Source organism: Megascapheus bottae, chromosome 10, assembly GCF_031878675.1.
Source record: "Megascapheus bottae isolate mThoBot1 chromosome 10, mThoBot2.hap1, whole genome shotgun sequence".
Lineage (NCBI taxonomy): Eukaryota > Metazoa > Chordata > Mammalia > Rodentia > Geomyidae > Megascapheus > Megascapheus bottae.
In genome coordinates this window covers 62,320,740-62,329,775 of record NC_143518.1, presented here as the reverse complement: position 1 = coordinate 62,329,775, position 9,036 = coordinate 62,320,740, and the positions used below count along the sequence as shown (strand labels likewise).

Sequence of the window (9,036 nt, the reverse complement as noted above, 5' to 3'; positions counted from 1 at the left end):
CTATTCACCATAGCAAAGATATGGAACCAACCTAGATGTCCCTCAATTGAAGAGTGGATCAACAAGTTGTGGTATTTGTACACAATGGAATTCTATGCTGCTGTCAGAAAGAATGACATCGCCCCATTTGTTAGGAAATGGAAAGACTTAGAAAAAATCATATTAAGTGAAGTAAGCCAGACTCAAAGGAACTTAGGCTCAATGGTTTCCCTCATTCATCACAATCAGTAGAAACCTTGGGCTCTATTATCAGAGATCTGCAATAGAGCAAAATCCTGATACATAAGGCCATATAGTATGAAGCTAATTGAAAGGATCTCTAGGACATTGAAACAAAAGCCATATAACGAACGATTGTTGTCCTTAATGTACTATGTTGTCTCTCATCTCCTTTGCTGTCACTTGGTCATCTCATATTGTTACAGTATCTCACTTTGTTATCTGATATATTGAATTTAGTTGTACTTGGTTATTTGAAATTTGATAGGGAAGGGGGGAAAAAAAACCAAGACGGGTGGGGGGGCGGGGGGGTAGGGTAATGGGTACCAAGACATGTGAAAGGGTATCAATGTATGTGAATTAATGCACCTTCTATCTGGCAAATATCATGTAACCCTTTTACTAATTACAATAAAAAATTAAAAAAAACAAAGATGCACAGATAAAAATATAGACCTAATGTAACATATGCAATTGGAAAATGTGTGATTTGTCCATGCTTTTTCAAATTAAAATGAATTATTTATTATTATTGTAGAGTTGATATACAGAGGATTACAGGTACAAAAAAATGGTCAAATTACCTGAGTAGACATTTGTTAAAAGTATCTCTACAATGTCATTTAGGGTATTTATGAAAGCACATAACATTACTAAAAATCAGAGTGATGGAAGCCAAAGTGATGGGGAGGTCCAGGATTGGCAGTGCCAGGCCTCTGACATCCATTAGCATGTGGCAGGACTCACATTTGTGTCTCCCTGGCCTCTTGTCTCCTACAGCCACCGGCTCATGTGCATAATTTTCTGTAGCTTACAAGATGTTGTGAACATGGAAATGGTTATTGAATGAATAAGGTTCCCTACCATGTGATAGCTGTACACTTGTTAATATGGCTAGTATTAAGTAACTACTATAGGACAAGACTAAACAGAAATGATAATGCTCAAGTGTTTGGTGGGATGTAAACTGGCGTAGTATAGAAAACTAATGGTGATTCTTTCACACAATTAAAAGTAAAACTGTTATGGGATCTAGAAGTCTCTTCTTGTCTATGTACCCATAATAACTGAAATGAGAATCTACGAGGGGTGTGCAATCTCTGTTTACTCCAGCATGATTGACTCCAACTCAGAAATGATAGGGAGAAAGGAAATGAGCTATGTCCATACCACAGGATAGTCTTCAGCTGTAACAACAAAAGATGAAATCCTGGGCAGGTGACTATATGGATGACAGCAGGGGACAATAGACATGAAGAGATATAACCACTCTCGGAAAGACCCATATTGTAAGATCGCCTTTATATGATTACACATGCAGAGAAGCAGGGAAGGAGCGTGCAGCCTCTGCCCTGGGCTGGAGGGTGGGGTGGGGAGGCATGCAGGACTTGCCGAGGGTCCATGCATGTGCATGTCCACAGGTGCAAAAGTGACCAGACCTGGCAGTCATCACACACCAAATATTGTGTAGGATTGCAGGGGTGAGGAGAAGGACAAGTGTTGTCATGAGTTTTGAAGACATCACAACAGTGTCAGATTGCTTTAGAAGATGTTCAACCATACATTCTGCTAAACTGCAAAGTGTGCTGTTTCTGGATCTGACACAAGAATACGCACACACACACACACACACACACACACACACAAAATGCATCCATGCACGCAAACACATGCACTCATGAACACACTTTTCAGACTTTTTTTTTTGTTTCTAGTACTTTAGTCTCTGATACATAGGTTAAGAAAAGAGAACCAACTCCTAACACCATGGTTCTTCTCTTCCCTGAGCTGTTACCATCAAGTGCTTAACAATATCTCAAATAGGCAAGATTTTGCTTTTTCTGTCATCTAAGCCATAGCTTTCATGACTGGACATCATTTATTACTGTGTTTTGAAATCCAGAAATACAAAAAGAGACTGTAATTAACACCATGCTCAGGCTGTCCAATTTAGCAATCTATTTTACGAACATTTCTGGAAATGTAACATTATTCTTTTCCTTCTTGTTCCCCTTCTGGGTTCCTGCTTGTTCACCCCACTCTGGGCCTGGCGGTCTCCAGCGGAATCTTTCGTATGTTTTCAATGGTCTCTTTCCCAATGAAAGACCTCTAATTTACCCATGCTCTTAGCCTGCTCCTTTAATGAGGTTATTCTCTTTACTGTAGCTTTCTTAGTTAATATCTGAGATGTCTTTAAAGAGAACACTAACCTAAACCATTTTAAAAGCAAAATTAGATTACTGAAATTGCCTCAGTTCACAACACCTGACCATTAAATATCTTAATGCATTTGGAAAACTCAATACTTCCTTGCTCAGATTAGATTTTATTAGATTTGTGTGTCTTTCATACTAACTTTTAAAGATCTGTAGACAGTATAATCTGATTAGTGGCTCAGCTTCAGGGGCTTACAATATATAAGAATATTTTCTGGCCCCCTCTCAGGCACCTAAAGTCACATTGAGAATCATACACTACTACTGAAAGCTCACAAAAAATTAAATCAGGAGGGTGGGAGATGGACATATTCTTACATTGTTCAATGCTTTCTTTCCCGTCATAACATTTCTGCTTTCTTTTAGCATGTTTTTATGGCCATGAGAAGGGAAAAACCTAATTCATATACTTCCTGAAAATAAGAAAGAGCATTTAACCAGGGAAATTACTTCTTATAGTAAACAAAGTTTTCGTGGTAGATGTGTGGCAGTTAAGTGCCATATTAATGCTATCTTAATTGAAGTGCATTTGTTTAATTAGATTATCAGGGAATAAAAACGAGGCATTGGGAACTGACTGCAGAGACAATGGCATTTTAAACAGGACAGTTTTATTGTTGAACTTTACAGCTCAATACAAATTTTTCCTTAATGTGACAAAGAAGTCCATAGCTAATGCAAAAAATAGCAAATGACACAAATTAAGCCGGTTTTAAAAACACGAAATAATTATTTCTACAGGGAGGGTCTTGGGTAATTCACTAACTGTAGTTCATTTATTCTAAATGAGTGTGAACAAACTTTCAATGTCTGCTAATGTGGACTCAGATGTGTCACAGTGTACAGAGGTGAGCCAGGCAGAAGGCCACGCCCCCTGCCCACCCCTCTCAGGCCACACCCCCTGCTGACTCCTCCCTGGCAGGTGACAGGTCTTCAGTGTTAAGTTGAATGATGATTCTTGGTGAGGCTCTTTGCCACGCATGCCTCCATCCATGTGTTAAAACTCTCGTTTTCTCTACCTGTCGGCTTTCTGGACAGGTTGCATTGGGAGCTGTCTGTGTTCCTGTCACTGCAGGGAGCACAGGGCTGAGGGGAGGTGGCTGGTGGCCAGAAGAGGAGGCAGGGAGGCAGGAAGGCAGCCTAGCTGCCAGTCCTTCCTCAGCCTCAGAGTCATTCACTGCCCTCCTCTCCTGATCCTGCCTCTCCCAGGTCCTCTGCGCACCAGCTTCAAACTCCAGCCTTCTCTTCCCTTCCAGGGCCTTCCCTCTCCACGAATCCCATTTAATCTCAAATATAAAATACTGGCAATTCGTATGTTTAGGTGACCTTTGATCACAGGTAATTATGAAATAATCTCCCCGCTTGATCAAATCTTTACTCACTCTGTGTTCTAAATTCCAGTGCCGGTTGAGATGACATCCCGGCCGAAGGGGGCACTTACAACAGTTATGCCAGGACCAGACTGTGGCAGCCTTACAATCCACTTTAAAAAGTGTGTTCAAGACTGATCTCTGATTGTTCACGAGCTTCTACATCAGGTTCACAGGGCCTCACACATTAGGCAGTTATCCTTTCAGAGAAGGGCTGGGTGCAGTGGTACTTAGCTGTAACCCCAGCTCCTCAGAAATCTGGGGATAGGTGGGTGGTAGCCCGAGAGACTAAAAGAATAAGGGAAGCACAGCGATTGAGGGCCAGGAACAAGGGGAGCTCCTGAGTTCAAAACCCAGATTCTGGGCATAGGCTTTGCTTTCTCTAACTCATCCTAAGTCACTGGAGTTTGCTCTCACTTTTTCCTTGTCATGCCAGGAATCTCAACCAAGTCCTCACATTTAAAATTGGCTTTGTGAAGCATGCTCAATGGATACTTTTTCACTGAAAAAGTTAATTGATTACAGGTCATTAAGCACTTTTATGTTCATTATAATATAATCCACTACCATGTAGGGCTTTTTTCTTGATTTCCACTAATCATAATGGAGAAATTATATGGCCCATAGTGAACTATATATATCCTTTTAAATATAAGGTTTTCTGTATATTAGATGTGTGCTTGGAAAAAACGTTTAATTCTTCCATTTTCCAAGCAAATAAAAGGAGGACTATTAATATCTATTTCATGATTTTATCATGACTAAACAATTTATATAAATCATATGGTCCAATGTTTAATATATTGTTACTAAATATCTTCCATGTATTCCACAATATATGTAATACTTTTTTTTATTATTTTCAAGGGTATTAGTAAATCCAAAGGTCTTTTTTTTTGCATCAGAGTTTTCTTCATTTATCCAAAACAAGTGTTGCATGCTATTCTTTTTCTTTTTTTTGAGATTTGTGTTTATGTAGCATATGTACACATAAAAGAGAATCACCCTCTGATCCCACCCAGCAGAAACCAGGCACAAACCCAAGGTATATGTGGAAAGGAAGGGCCCAGGCCCAAGGGAGCCGCTGGGATGCTGCACCAGCCGCGGCCCTCTTCAGGAGCAGGCTGGACAGGAGTGTTGAGCAGGCTGGCCGTTGCTGGCCCTAAAACAAGCATGCACCATAGCCAAAGTTCTGTTTGATGCCCTCAAAGTAGTACCTCTGCCAGCCCTGCCACGTCCCTTCCTCCTCAGGGGCAAGGATGCCCCAGTCTTCCATACGCAGCTTGGCCTCGCCATTCTTGTCAGTGAAGGTCGGGGTGATGGTGACAAAGTGCCCCATCGCAATATGCTTCTCAGGTCAGTGAAGTCCCCAGACACGGTGCCATCTACCATGGGGAACTGCCCACCATTGTCTGCTTCTAACATGGCAGGAGCGTGAGTGAAGGCTGACCCAGCTCCTGTGTGGTGCACACTCACAGCGCGCTTCTGGTGGCGTCAGGAAGGTTTCTCTAAGGGTGATCTTGCAAGTGGGGATTTTGACACCGACAGCTTTGGCTTGGGATTTTGAAGCAGCAGGCTTAGTCTTGCGTTCCTCGGTTTTCAAGGCTGGCTGCCCCTCTGGGTGTCCCCTCTCTCCATTCACTGTGGGCGAGAGATCATCCTGGGTGAACTCTGTTTTGAGGGTGCTGATGTAAATTGCCATTGCTTCTCTTAGACGTTTCACCCCCTCTTCTTTCACTAAGGCCACGAGATTTGTGTCCGGCTCTTCCTTGGCAAGGCTCACACTAATCTCCACTCCACCCACGCTGTCTTCCTCAGACAAGTTAGGAATCTCCACGCGCCCCTTGCGTTGTACTCCTGACTTAGAGGTCCCTGTCCAGTTTAGTTTGACATTCCACTCGTAAAAGAATATACGTTTGCCTTTTCCAGTATTCGTAGATGCTTCGCCATCAAGCTTGTTCACTCCGGTCACCTCCCATTTGCCCTCCCCATTCTGCACAGAAACAGTTTTCAGCTTTTCTGTGGACCACTTTGGAGCATCCCCGTGTGCCCAGTGCCAGGCGTTGACCTTAGTGTCGTCTGCCCGCTCCTCCACGATCCAGGGTGGGTCCCCCTCAAGCCACTTGGCCCCCAGCTCCCAGCTTCAGGACCTCTCCTTTCCAGCCACCCGCAGCTCCTGGAAACTACTAGAAGTGGGCTAGTCGTTTTTCTTAAAGTTGTCTGCTTAAAAGTTCGAGTGTGGATCTCTGAATATACTCTCTTACCTTTTGATCTAATGATTTCATAAGAACTGTGTGAAAAAATAAGCACTTATTTGGGGTTTGAACTCAGAACCTGAGAATTAGGCTTTCTCAAGGCTAGAGTTCTACCACTTGAGCCACACCACCACTTCTGCTATTTCTATGTAGGTGGTACTAAGGAATCAAACCCTGGTCTTTGTGCATGCCAGGCAAACACTCTTACCACTAGGCCAAACTCCTGACCCAAAAGAAGCCCTTTTTGATACCTTTGAATGATTCTAGTTTTCTAGTGCATTTCATGTTCTTGTGTTAAGATAAAATAATTTTATAACTATTGTAAAATATCATGGTATTCTAAATTAACTTTAATTAAGTGAGTCCTTTAGTTCTTTGGAAAATGTCTTATTCCTGCAGGAACGAAAACAATGCTGTAGTAGCACATTGGAAATCAGTTTTCTCCTCAGATCTTAATAGGAGACTTTAGTGCAGAACTGTTTGTTGATTCCCCCTACATGTGATCATTGTAAAGCAATGCACTCTGAAGCATTTATTCCATTTCAATTGTTCTTGGGAGTTTCTTAACTCATACCTCAAATTATAATTAAGATGGAATCAAAGAAGAGTGTAGCTTTAACTTCATGCACCATACAAATTCAATCAGTAAAGATTATTTCTGACCTAATAAACTGAAAATACTACATATCTCAGAAGTTGCTATATAATATCATATAGTTGCATGCCAAGATCAAGATACCTAAAAATAGTAAGATACATAAAATTTAGTAAGATACATAAAATCATGTAAAATTTTACTTTTAGATTGGTTTGGAGCTATACATTTACAGTTCAGTCTAGCCTGGCAAATACATGGAAGTAGCAAGCTTTGGGAAAATAGCATAAGAAACAACTAAGAGTAAAGAAAATACTAAAACTCCCATAAATAGAGATTTGCTATATAAAGTATTTAAGACCTTATGTCCAGTATGGGTGAATTAGTAAATATAATGCCCTTCTTTATACTTAAAAACATGAAGACTGCTCACAGTGGAGAGCTCAGAGACAGAAACTAGAAAGACCGTTTGTTCTATTTATAGTAAACAGTAAAAGGAATATTTATATATGAAGCCATGCCATATCATAGAGTGAAGAATGCCTATTGCATATATTACCTTATAATTATTATAAATGATTTCATTGTCTCTTTAGCCACATTTTTATTTGAATAATATTTTGAAAAAGTGTTTAACATATATAGATGAAAGAGAAATTTAACACATATTTCAGTGAGAGAGGAAATTCTTGGGAAATCCTTACTTCTACAAAGATATGAGCATTTCAAACCAAAAGATGGAGTGGGATTTTGCTCAAGAAAGATAACTTTGTAACTCTCACAGTAGTCACATGATGTTCACTAAAAGTTAACTAGCTGAATCCATTGATTGGTTTTGGAGTTATGCCATACTATTCTTTTACCCTTACTTCTAGAAGTCAATATAGTTGTTGGAAGTTAAACACATAGATGGAATGTAGCTGGGCTTAATCTTAGCTGCTCAAAGGCTGAGATCTGAGGATTTCAGTTCAAAACTAGCCAGGGAAGACATATCTGAGTGACACTTTTCTCCAATTTACCAGCAAAAATCAGCAAGTGAGAGTGTGAGTTCAAGTCGTTGAGTATCCGTGAGTGAAACAGCTAAAGAATGTGAAGCCGAAGATCAAAACCCAATCTGAGCACCTCCCTCCTCCAAACACACAATGACGACAAAATATGTTATTAGGTTGCAGATGATCAACACAACCTTGATTCTTTAACCTAAATATTTGCTTCAAAAGAAATCTGCATATCGTCAGTTACATAAAATACCCATGAACTCTCTTCTACTTTAATAACTAGTGTCCACATAAAGCAATTCAGTGTGTTGTTGAACAGACATTTTCAATTTTGTTTCTATGGATCAGTCAGGTAAGCCTGCATGTAACAGAGAACCTGAAGATGGGATATGCAGTGAATTGGTACAAAGCCTCCTGAAAGTGCCATGATGAAGCTAAAGCACTGGAGTTTGGGGACATGGACCTGAACCATCATTAAAAGTGACAAAATGAATTTCAGTCTGACCATCACACCTTAGCTCTCATGAAATATGTAAAGTTGCCTTTTAAATGGCCGGAGCTGCAACTGGCAATAAAGTAAGAGATTATGCTGCCTATTGAGTTGCCCGATTTAGGCACAGCAGGCTGGCAAAGTTCAGAGAATCTACCACTTTATTTCCCCTGGCTTTCATGAAAAGTGTGGATTCTCTGACATTAAAGTTCATGAGTACTTGGAGATTTTCACAGATGATGGAAACAAAGCCAGAGTGGGTGGAGACACTGGCAGCAAGCAAATTGACAGAGTGAGGGAATACCAATAATTTGTAGATAATATCTGCAAATCCCAAAGCTAGTGAACACAGCAATTAACCACCATCCAAGCCCCTAGAACACCCAAAAGGAAAATGTAAAATAAAGAGGAGAACTGGCCCACAGCTTATTTTAACCCATACTGTGCTTTATTAAACATTAGCATTGTAATCTAAAGCATTGAACCAATGCTAATTAAAATCAGTTTACAAATTTAAAGAGTACTTCATCCCTTCATGCTCCTTTTCTGCAAAGTTCTATACTTAGATTTCTCATTACTGTTCTCGATTTCTCTTCCTCCATCACCTCTTTTACCCTCATAGCATTCATCTTCCTATGGGGTATCTATACCCTTTCAGTTTATTCCCATGGCACTTCTAGCATGGTGGCAAAGTTACATTTCCAGTATTTTCAGTACTTTTACTGTCAGTAACATTCGTGGTAAATTTGCCGGTGGGCTGTGTTCAAATTACCAAATGCACGGGAACATGCATGTGTGTACGCACACAACTTTCTTTTTCTTGCATTGCACCTGGTTAGCATGCTGTGATATCATTCCCCTTTGTTCACACATCTGAATATTCCTTTTTTATA

General features: G+C 40.4%; 1 pseudogene; it reads right to left on the bottom strand.

Moving 5' to 3' along the window:
• Positions 1-4,967: 4,967 nt before the first annotated feature.
• Positions 4,968-8,772, bottom strand: LOC150058598 (activator of 90 kDa heat shock protein ATPase homolog 1 pseudogene; annotated as a pseudogene).
• Positions 8,773-9,036: the final 264 nt, after the last annotated feature.